The 12,538-nt window shown below is 32.2% G+C and overlaps 1 long non-coding RNA gene across 1 annotated transcript; it reads left to right on the plus strand.

Annotated features, from left to right (window-relative positions):
- Positions 1-1,158: 1,158 nt before the first annotated feature.
- LOC139063403 (uncharacterized) lies at positions 1,159-2,292 on the plus strand. The gene is made up of 2 exons (XR_011516766.1): positions 1,159-1,322; positions 2,052-2,292. It is a non-coding gene; the product is annotated as an uncharacterized lncRNA (long non-coding RNA).
- The last annotated feature ends 10,246 nt before the right edge of the window (positions 2,293-12,538 follow it).

The raw sequence follows: 12,538 nt of genomic DNA on the forward strand, positions 1-12,538 counted from the left end.
CATACATTAGTAAGTGTGAATAAAAAGTGTAAATCCATTTTACATTAGTAAGTGTGAATAAAATGTATCAAATCATTATACATTAGTAAGTGTGATTAAAATGTATAAAATCATCGTACATTAGTGACAATTAGTAAGTGTGATGAAAAAGGTGTAAAGTCAGCATACATTAGCAAGTGTGATGAAAAAGTGTAAATCCATTTCACATTAGTAAGTGTGATGAAAAAGTGTAAATCCATCATACATTATTAAGTGTGAATAAAATGTATAAAATCATCGTACATTAGTGACAATTAGTAAGTGTGATGAAAAAGGTGTAAAGTCAGCATACATTAGCAAGTGTGATGAAAAAGTGTAAATCCATTTTAAATTAGCAAGTGTGATGAAAAAGTGTAAATCCATCATACATTAGTAAGTGTGAATAAAATGTATAAAATCATTATATATTAAAAAGTGTGAATAAAATGTATAAAATCAACATAAATTAGTGACAATTAGTAAGTATGATGAAAAAGGTGTAAAGTCATCATACATTAGCAAGTGTGATGAAAAAGTGTAAATCCATTTTACATTAGTAAGTGTGATGAAAAAGTGTAAATCCATCATACATTAGTAAGTGTGAATAAAATGTATAAAATCATCGTACATTAGTAATTGTAAATAAAATGTATAAAATCATCGTACATTAGTAAGTGTGAATAAAATGTATCATATCATAATACATTAGTAAGTGTGATTATTATGTATACAATTATCATACATTAGTGTGATTAAAATGTGTAAAATAATCATACATTAGTAAGTGTGATGAAAAAGTGTAAACCCATCATACTATAGTAAGTGTGAATAAAAAGTGTAAATCCATTAGAGCTGAAACAACTAATCGATTTAATCGATTATAATCGATTATTAAAATAGTTAACAACTTTTTTAGTCATCGATTAGTTGTTTAATAATCATATTTTACCGCATAAAGTCTATTTTTTACCACAATCTGACATCGGTTACAAGCTGTTAAATTTGCCGCCAGTGTGTGGCAGTAATGAGCCACTGATCTACCAGTGGAGCCGTAGAAGAAGAAATGAGCCAATGGGTGCCCTCGGTTTTCATGACGTATCACGTTACTGACGCTCATCTTGCTGTGAGAGATGGCGGAACAGAGGAAATACGGAAGAAAAATAGAAGCGACAAAACTGAAGAGAAACCCCGGACAAAAACCTCACGAGTATGGGAGCACATTTGAGACGAAAGCATGTGGGGGCTGATGCAGCAGAGGAAGAGCACCGCGGTCAAGTGAGCCGTCATTTGGAAGAGCCAGCCCGGTAAGTAACAGAAAATAAACAAGCTGGACTTAGTGTTTTAGCTGAGTTCGTTATAGTGGATGTTAAACATGTTTTTTTGCCGCGTCAGTCTGCGGTGTTCTACTTCTGATTGACTAGATGCAATCGTGAATCTCCTCCGTGTTGTGTATCATGCGCTTGCCAAATTTAGCACGTCTGTTTATAAGAATGTTCTCGTTAAGAGAAAAACGGCACAAACCCATAACTATGTTCCTCATTCAAAAAAGGACAACTCCGCGGAGAAAAATATACAGACAAGCTGTGTCCAGGTGAATATAACGCGGCATAGTTGTACACTTTCAATTTTTAAATACAGGAGAAATTCAGAAAAAGTCATTTTTTTACTATTAAAAGGCTGTTTTACTATCTAACGCTGTAAAACGCCTCACAACACATTTTTATCATGTTTCTTAAACAGTATTACACAAAATAAACATTTTTCACATTTCTCTGGCTAATTTAAACACTCCCGACTCAAAGTAAAAACCTCATGAGCTTCTTACTTAGAGCTTTTTAATAGTAAAAATGTTTTACTTTTTTTCTGAATATCTCCTGTTGCGGGCTATTTTGTAGAACGTAACCCTCAAAATAAATGATCACTGTATATTGTTAATTAATTCAAATAATATAATATTGATTTAGTGTTGTAGTGTGTGTGCTGCTTTATTTTATATGTGTACTTATTTCAGTCTATTTGTGTTTCTTATGCAGAAAAAAACAAGCAACGATGGACAACTACATGGGGAAGAAGACACTCACCCCCCAGCAATTCATACCACTTACAAACTCTATTCTAAACATGCTGGTAAAAGACATGAGGCCACTATCCATGGTGGAAGGAGCAGGCTTCCAGCTAATGCTAAAAATTATTCTGGACTGATATTTTGCACTGTTTAGCTCATTTTATACTGCTGACTGTGTTCATGTGCAATAAAATAGATTGCAGTCAACTGCACAATTCTCTTATGTTTTTTTGTTCTTAACTGAAATGCATCCATCACTTGTATAGGTTAAATAGCTAAACAATAACAAACCGATTAATCGATTAATCGAAAAAATAATCGACAGATTAATCGATTATGAAAATAATCGTTAGTTGCAGCCCTAAAATCCATTTTACATTAGTAAGTGTGAATAAAATGTATCAAATCATTATACATTAGTAAGTGTGATTAAAATGTATAAAATCATTGTACATTAGTGACAATTAGTAAGTGTGATGAAAAATGTGTAAAGTCAGCATACATTAGCAAGTGTGATGAAAAAGTGTAAATCCATTTTACATTAGTAAGTGTGATGAAAAAGTGTAAATCCATCATACATTAGTAAGTGTGAATAAAATGTATAAAATCATGGTACATTAGTAATTGTAAATAAAATGTATAAAATCATCGTACATTAGTAAGTGTGAATAAAATGTATCATATCATAATACATTAGTAAGTGTGATTATTATGTATACAATCATACATTAGTGTGATTAAAATGTATAAAATAATCATACATTAGTGACAATTAGTAAGTATGATGAAAAAGGTGTAAAGTCATCATACATTAGCAAGTGTGATGAAAAAGTGTAAATCCATCATACATTAGTAAGTGTGATGAAAAAGTGTAAATCCATCATACATTAGTAAGTGTGAATAAAATGTATAAAATCATCGTACAATAGTAATTGTAAATAAAATGTATAAAATGATCGTACATTAGTAAGTGTGAATAAAATGTATCATATCATAATACATTAGTAAGTGTGATTATTATGTATACAATCATCATACATTAGTGTGATTAAAATGTATAAAATAATCATACATTAGTAAGTGTGATTAAAAAGTGTAAAGCCATCATACATTAGTAAGTGTGATGAAAAAGTGTAAATCCATTTTACATTAGTAAGTGTGATGAAAAAGTGTAAATCCATCATATATTAGTAAGTGTGATGAAAAAGTGTAAATCCATCATACATGAGTAAGTGTGAATAAAATGTATAAAATCATCGTACATTAGTAAGTGTGAATAAAATATATAAAATCATCATACATTAGTGGCAATTAGTAAGTATGATGAAAAAGGTGTAAAGTCATCATACATTAGCAAGTGTGATGAAAAAGTGTAAATCCATCATACATTAGTAAGTGTGAATAAAATGTATAAAATCATCGTACATTAGTAAGTGTGAATAAAATGTATCATAATACATTAGTAAGTGTGATTATTATGTATACAATCATCATACATTAGTGTGATTAAAATGTATAAAATAATCATACATTAGTGACAATTAGTAAGTATATGAAAAAGGTGTAAAGTCATCATACATTAGCAAGTGTGATGAAAAAGTGTAAATCCATTTTACATTAGTAAGTGTGAATAAAATGTATAAAATCATCGTACATTAGTAAGTGTGAATAAAATGTATCATAATACATTAGTAAGTGTGATTATTATGTATACAATCATCATACATTAGTGTGATTAAAATGTATAAAATAATCATATATTAGTGACAATTAGTAAGTATGATGAAAAAGGTGTAAAGTCATCATACATTAGCAAGTGTGATGAAAAAGTGTAAATCCATCATACCTTAGTAAGTGTGAATAAAATGTATAAAATCATCGTACATTAGTAAGTGTGACTAAAATGTATAAAATCATAGTACATTAGTAAGTGTGAATAAAATATATCATATCATAATACATTAGTAAGTGTGATTATTATGTATACAATTATCATACATTAGTGTGATTAAAATGTGTAAAATAATCATACATTAGTAAGTGTGATAAAAAAGTGTAAACCCATCATACATTAGTAAGTGTGAATAAAAAGTGTAAATCCATTTTACATTAGTAAGTGTGAATAAAATGTATCAAATCATTATACATTAGTAAGTGTGATTAAAATGTATAAAATCATCGTACATTAGTGACAATTAGTAAGTGTGATGAAAAAGGTGTAAAGTCAGCATACATTAGCAAGTGTGATGAAAAAGTGTAAATCCATTTTACATTAGTAAGTGTGATGAAAAAGTGTAAATCCATCATACATGAGTAAGTGTGAATAAAATGTATAAAATCATCATACATTAGTGACAATTAGTAAGTATGACGAAAAAGGTGTAAAGTCATCATACATTAGCAAGTGTGATGAAAAAGTGTAAATCCATCATACATTAGTAAGTGTGAATAAAATGTATAAAATCATCGTACATTAGTAAGTGTGATTAAAAAGTGTAAAGCCATCATACATTAGTAAGTGTGATGAAAAAGTGTAAATCCATTTTACATTAGTAAGTGTGATGAAAAAGTGTAAATCCATCATATATTAGTAAGTGTGATGAAAAAGTGTAAATCCATCATACATTAGTAAGTGTGAATAAAATGTATAAAATCATCGTACATTAGTAAGTGTGATTAAAATGTATAAAATCATAGTACATTAGTAAGTGTGAATAAAATGTATCATATCATAATACATTAGTAAGTGTGATTATTATGTATACAATTATCATACATTAGTGATTAAAATGTGTAAAATAATCATATATTAGTAAGTGTGATGAAAAAGTGTAAACCCATCATACATTAGTAAGTGTGAATAAAAAGTGTAAATCCATTTTACATTAGTAAGTGTGAATAAAATGTATCAAATCATTATACATTAGTAAGTGTGGTTAAAATGTATACAATCATCGTACATTAGTGACAATTAGTAAGTGTGATGAAAAAGGTGTAAAGTCAGCATACATTAGCAAGTGTGATGAAAAAGTGTAAATCCATTTTACATTAGTAAGTGTGAATAAAATGTATAAAATCATCGTACATTAGTAAGTGTGATTAAAATGTATAAAATCATAGTACATTAGTAAGTGTGAATAAAATGCATCATATCATAATACATTAGTAAGTGTGATTATTATGTATACAATTATCATACATTAGTGTGATTAAAATGTGTAAAATAATCATACATTAGTAAGTGTGATGAAAAAGTGTAAACCCATCATACATTAGTAAGTGTGAATAAAATGTATAAAATCATCGTACATTAGTAATTGTAAATAAAATGTATAAAATCACCGTACATTAGTAAGTGTGAATAAAATGTATCATATCATAATACATTAGAAAGTGTGATTATTATGTATACAATCATCATATATTAGTGTGATTAAAATGTATAAAATAATCATACATTAGTAAGTGTGATTAAAAAGTGTAAAGCCATCATACATTAGTAAGTGTGATGAAAAAGTGTAAATCCATTTTACATTAGTAAGTGTGATGAAAAAGTGTAAATCCATCATACATTAGTAAGTGTGAATAAAATGTATAAAATCATCATACATTAGTAAGTGTGAATAAAATGTATCATATCATAATACATTAGTAAGTGTGATTATTATGTATAAAATATCATACATTAGTAAGTGTGATGAAAAAGTGTAAAGACATCATACATTAGTAAGTGTGATGAAAAAGTGTAAAGCCATCATACATTAGTGAGTGTGATGAAAAAGTGTAAAGCCATCATACATTAGTAAGTGTGATGAAAAGTGTAAATCCATCATACATTTGTAAGTGTGAATAAAAAGTGTAAATCCATTTTACATTAGTGTGATGAAAAGGTGTAAATCCATCATACATTAGTAAGTGTGAATAAAATGTATAAAATCATCGTACATTAGTAAGTGAATAAAATGTATAAAACCATCGTACATTAGTAAGTGTGAATAAAATGTATCATATCATAATACATTAGGAAGTGTGATTATTATGTATACAATCATCATACATTAGTGTGATTAAAATGTATAAAATAATCATACATTAGTAAGTGTGATTAAAAAGTGTAAAGCCATCTTACATTAGTAAGTGTGATGAAAAAGTGTAAATCCATTTTACATTAGTAAGTGTGATGAAAAAGTGTAAATCCATCATATATTAGTAAGTGTGAATAAAATGTATAAAACCATCGTACATTAGTAAGTGTTAATAAAATGTATCATCATAATACATTAGTGTGATTATTATGTATACAATCATCATACATTAGTGTGATTAAAATGTATAAAATAATCATACATTAGTAAGTGTGATGAAAAAGTGTAAAGCCATCATACATTAGTAAGTATGATGAAACAGTGTAAAGCCATCATACATTAGTGAGTGTGATGAAAAAGTGTAAAGCCATCATACATTAGTAAGTGTGAATAAAAAGTGTAAATCCATTTTACATTAGTAAGTGTGAATAAAAAGTGTAAATCCATTTTACATTAGTGTGATGAAAAAGTGCAAATCCATCATACATTAGTAAGTGTGAATAAAATGTATAAAATCATCGTACATTAGTAAGTGTGAATAAAATGTATAAAATCATCGTACATTAGTAAGTGTGACTAAAATGTATCATATCATAATACATTAGTAAGTGTGATTATTATGTATAAAATAATCATACATTAGTTTGATGAAAAAGTGTAAAGCCATAATACATTAGCAAGTGTGATGAAAAAGTGTAAATCCATTTTAAATTAGTAAGTGTGATGAAAAAGTGTAAATCTATCATATATTAGTGAGTGTGATGAAAAAGTGTAAAGCCATCATACATTAGTGAGTGTGATGAAAAAGTGTAAAGCCATCATACATTAGTAAGTGTGATGAAAAAGTGTAAATCCATCATACATTTGTAAGTGTGAATAAAAAGTGTAAATCCATTTTACATTAGTGTGATGAAAAGGTGTAAATCCATCATACATTAGTAAGTGTGAATAAAATGTATAAAATCATCGTACATTAGTAAGTGAATAAAATGTATAAAACCATCGTACATTAGTAAGTGTGAATAAAATGTATCATATCATAATACATTAGGAAGTGTGATTATTATGTATACAATCATCATACATTAGTGTGATTAAAATGTATAAAATAATCATACATTAGTAAGTGTGATTAAAAAGTGTAAAGCCATCATACATTAGTAAGTGTGATGAAAAAGTGTAAATCCATTTTACATTAGTAAGTGTGATGAAAAAGTGTAAATCCATCATATATTAGTAAGTGTGAATAAAATGTATAAAACCATCGTACATTAGTAAGTGTTAATAAAATGTATCATCATAATACATTAGTGTGATTATTATGTATACAATCATCATACATTAGTGTGATTAAAATGTATAAAATAATCATACATTAGTAAGTGTGATGAAAAAGTGTAAAGCCATCATACATTAGTAAGTATGATGAAACAGTGTAAAGCCATCATACATTAGTGAGTGTGATGAAAAAGTGTAAAGCCATCATACATTAGTAAGTGTGAATAAAAAGTGTAAATCCATTTTACATTAGTAAGTGTGAATAAAAAGTGTAAATCCATTTTACATTAGTGTGATGAAAAAGTGCAAATCCATCATACATTAGTAAGTGTGAATAAAATGTATAAAATCATCGTACATTAGTAAGTGTGAATAAAATGTATAAAATCATCGTACATTAGTAAGTGTGACTAAAATGTATCATATCATAATACATTAGTAAGTGTGATTATTATGTATAAAATAATCATAAATTAGTGTGATGAAAAAGTGTAAAGCCATAATACATTAGCAAGTGTGATGAAAAAGTGTAAATCCTTTTTAAATTAGTAAGTGTGATGAAAAAGTGTAAATCCATCATATATTAGTAAGTGTGAATAAAATGTATAAAATCATCGTACATTAGTAAGTGTGAATAAAAAGTGTAAATCCATTTTACATTAGTAAGTGTGACTAAAATGTATCATATCATAATACATTAGTAAGTGTGATTATTATGTATACAATCATCATACATTAGTGTGATTAAAATGTATAAAATAATCATACAGTAGTGTGATGAATAAGTGTAAATCCATCATACATTAGTAAGTGTGATGAAAAAGTGTAAAGCCATCACACATTAGTAAGTGTGATGAAAAAGTGTAAAGCCATCATACATTAGTAAGTATGATGAAACAGTGTAAAGCCATCATACATTAGTGAGTGTGATGAAAAAGTGTAAAGCCATCATACATTAGTAAGTGTGAATAAAAAGTGTAAATCCATTTTACATTAGTAAGTGTGAATAAAAAGTGTAAATCCATCATACATTAGTAAGTGTGAATAAAATGTATAAAATCATCGTACATTAGTAAGTGTGAATAAAATGTATAAAATAATCATACATTAGTGTGATGAAAAAGTGTAAAGCCATCATACATTAGTAAGTGTGATGAAAAAGTGTAAATCCATCATACAGGTGCTGGCCAGTAAATTAGAATATCATCAAAAGGTTGAAAATATTTCAGTAATTCCATTCAAAACGTGAAACTTGTACATTATATTCATGCAATGCACACAGACCAATGTATTTCCAATGTTCATTACATTTAAATTTGATATTCATAAGTGACAACTAATGAAAACTCCAAATTTGGTATCTCAAAAAATTAGAATATTCTGAAAAGGCTGAATATAGAAGACACCTGCTGCCACTCTAATCAGCTGATTTACTCAAAACACCTGCAAAGGCCTTTAAAAGGTCCCTCAGTCTTGTTTTGAAGGCACCACAATCATGGGGAAGACTTCTGACTTAACAGCTGTCCAAAAGACAATCATTGACACCTTGCACAAGGAGGGCAAGACACAAAAGGTGATTGCTAAAGAAGCTGGCTGTTCGCAGAGCTCTGTGTCCAAGCACATTAACAGACAGGCGAAGGGACGGAAAAAATGTGGTAGAAAAAAGTGTACAAGCTCTAGGGATAACCGCACCCTGCAGAGAATTGTGACGACAAACCCATTCAAAAATGTGGGGGAGATCCACAAAGAGTGGACTGCAGCTGGAGTCAGCGCTTCAAGAACCACCACGAGGAGACTCATGAAAGACATGGGATTCAGGTGTCGCATTCCGTGTGTCAAGCCACTCTTGAACATGAAACAGCGCAAGAAGCGTCTCGCCTGGGCCAAGGACAAAAAGGACTGGACTGATGCTGAGTGGTCCAAAGTTATGTTTTCTGATGAAAGCAAGTTCTGCATTTCCTTTGGAAATCAAGGACCCAGAGTCTGGAGGAAGAGCGGAGAAGCACAGAATCCACGTTGCATGAGGTCCAGTGTAAAGTTTCCACCGTCAGTGATGGTGTGGGGTGCCATGTCATCTGCCGGTGTTGGCCCACTCTGTTTCCTGAGGTCCAGGGTCAATGCAGCCGTCTACCAGGAAGTTTTAGAGCACTTCATGCTTCCTGCTGCTGACCAACTTTATGGGGATGCAGACTTCACCTTTCAACAGGACTTGGCACCTGCACACAGTGCCAAAACCACCAGCACCTGGTTCAAGGACCATGGTATCCCTGTCCTTGATTGGCCAGCAAACTCGCCTGACCTTAACCCCATAGAAAATCTATGGGGTATTGTGAAGCGGAGGATGCAATACGCTAGACCCAACAATGCAGAGGAGCTGAAGACGACTATCAGAGCAACCTGGGCTCTCATAACACCTGAGCAGTGCCACAGACTGATCGAGTCCATGCCACGCCGCATTACTGCAGTTATTGAGGCAAAAGGAGCCCCGACTAAGTATTGAGTGCTATACATGCACATTCTTTTCATGTTCATTCTTTTCAGTTGGCCAACATTAGAGAAACAAACATTTTTTCATTGGCCTTTAGAATATTCTAATTTTCTGAGATACCAGATTTGATGTTTTCATTGGTTGTCACCTATAAATATCAAAATTAAACGTAATAAACATCGGAAATACATTGGTCTGTGTGCATTGCATGAATATAATGTACAAGTTTCACGTTTTGAATGGAATTACTGAAATATTTTCAACCTTTTGATGATATTCTAATTTACTGGCCAGCACCTGTATATTAGTAAGTGTGAATAAAATGTATAAAATCATCGTACATTAGTAAGTGTGAATAAAAAGTGTAAATCCATTTTACAATAGTAAGTGTGAATAAAATGTATCAAATCATTATACATTAGTAAGTGTGACTAAAATGTATAAAATCATCGTTCTTCAGTAAGTGTGATTAAAATGTATAAAATCATTATTTCTCGGCGCATCCTACCTGTTCTCGGGGTCGTCGAGCCCACCGGGAGGTTTTGGCGCATCCTGTTTTCGGGGTGGTCAAGATCATTCTCTTCTTCTGCTGTTTTTGTCCCGTCCTGTATTTTCACGGAAGCTGCTGTTCCTTGAGTTTTTGATGGTTAAACCCCCTACGCACGCCAACATCCTCCGGGGTGGTAGGGTCGGTCTTCCCGCTCCATATCTGCTTCCCTTCACCCGAGCCTCCGCCTATGGACCCAGTTGGATCGTGATGTGCACCTGCTCAGACAGTTTGTCGAGTACCTGCTGCCGAGCTGGGTGTCCTCGCGTTGCTCCTACAGTACACCTACTTCCTGGTCCACGCCTGCAGGTCCTCCATGCTGCAGCCTCTTCAGAGTTCCGCCTGCTGCTGCAGCCTCTTCAGGGTCCCACATCTGCTGCAGCCTCTTCAGGGTTCCACGCCTGCTGCTGCAGGCTCTACTGGGTCCCATGCCTCCTGCTGCAGCCTCTACTGGGTCCCACGCTGGCTGCTGCAGTCTCTACTGGGTCCCACGCCTGCTGCTGCAGTTCCTACAGGGTCCCACCCTGGCAGCTGCAGTTTCAAGGTCCCGTTCCAGTTCCTGTTTGAGTCAAGTGTTCCCGAGTCAAGTGTTCCAGAGTCTCCTGTGTTATGTGGCTTTGTGGGCGTCTGGGAATCGCCCCTTGGGGGGTTGGAGGGCACTGACATGGTCTGCCCCTGCCTCCATGACAGTGTCTCTCGCCTACCCTTGATTAGTCCTTATTGTTTTCACCTGCCCCTTGTTTACCTGCCCATGTGTTCCTCATTTGTCCTGTGTATTTATACCTCCCTCCTTAGTAACTGTGATTATTATGTAAACAATCATCATACATTAGTGTGATTAAAATGTGTAAAATAATCATACATTAGTAAGTTTGAATAAAAAGTGTAAATCCATTTAACATTAGTAAGTGTGATGAAAAAGTGTAAATCCATCATACATTAGTGTGAATAAAATGTATAAAATCATTGTACATTAGTAAGTGTGAATAAAATGTATAAAATCATCTTACATTAGTAAGTGTGACTAAAATGTATCATATCATAATACATTAGTAAGTGTGATTATTATGTATTCAATCATCATACATTAGTGTGATTAAAATGTATAAAATAATCATACATTAGTAAGTGTGATGAAAAAGTGTAAAGCCATCATACATTAGTAAGTGTGATGAAAAAGTGTAAAGCCATCATACATTAGTGAGTGTGGTGAAAAAGTGTAAAGCCATCATAAATTAGTAAGTCTGATGAAAAAGTGTAAATCCATCATACATTAGTAAGTGTGAATAAAAAGTGTAAATCCATTTTACATTAGTAAGTGTGCATAAAATGCATCAAATCATTATACATTAGTGTGATTAAAATGCATAAAATCATCGTACATTAGTTACAATTAGTAAGTGTGATTAAAAAGATGTAAAATCATCATACATTAGCAAGTGTGATGAAAAAGTGTAAATCCATTTTACATTAGTAAGTGTGATGAAAAAGTGTAAATCCATCATATATTAGTAAGTGTGAATAAAATGTATAAAATCATCGTACATTAGTAAGTGTGAATAAAAAGTGTAAATCCATTTTACAATAGTAAGTGTGAATAAAATGTATCAAATCATTATACATTAGTAAGTGTGATTAAAATGTATAAAATCATCGTTCTTCAGTAAGTGTGATTAAAATGTATAAAATCATCATTATTTCTCGGCGCATCCTACCTGTTCTCGGGGTCGTCGAGCCCACCGGGAGGTTTTGGCGCATCCTGTTTTCGGGGTGGTCAAGATCATTCTCTTCTTCTGCTGTTTTTGTCCCGTCCTGTATTTTCACGGAAGCTGCTGTTCCTGGAGTTTTTGATGGTTAAACCCCCTACGCACGCCAACATCCTCCGGGGTGGTAGGGTCGGTCTTCCCGCTCCATATCTGCTTCCCTTCACCCGAGCCTCCGCCTATGGACCCAGTTGGATCGTGATGTGCACCTGCTCAGACAGTTTGTCGAGTACCTGCCGCCGAGCTGGGTGTCCTCGCGTTGCTCCTACAGTACACCTACTTCCTGGTCCACGC

Source organism: Nothobranchius furzeri, chromosome 15 (assembly GCF_043380555.1).
Source record: "Nothobranchius furzeri strain GRZ-AD chromosome 15, NfurGRZ-RIMD1, whole genome shotgun sequence".
Taxonomy (NCBI): Eukaryota; Metazoa; Chordata; class Actinopteri; order Cyprinodontiformes; family Nothobranchiidae; genus Nothobranchius; species Nothobranchius furzeri.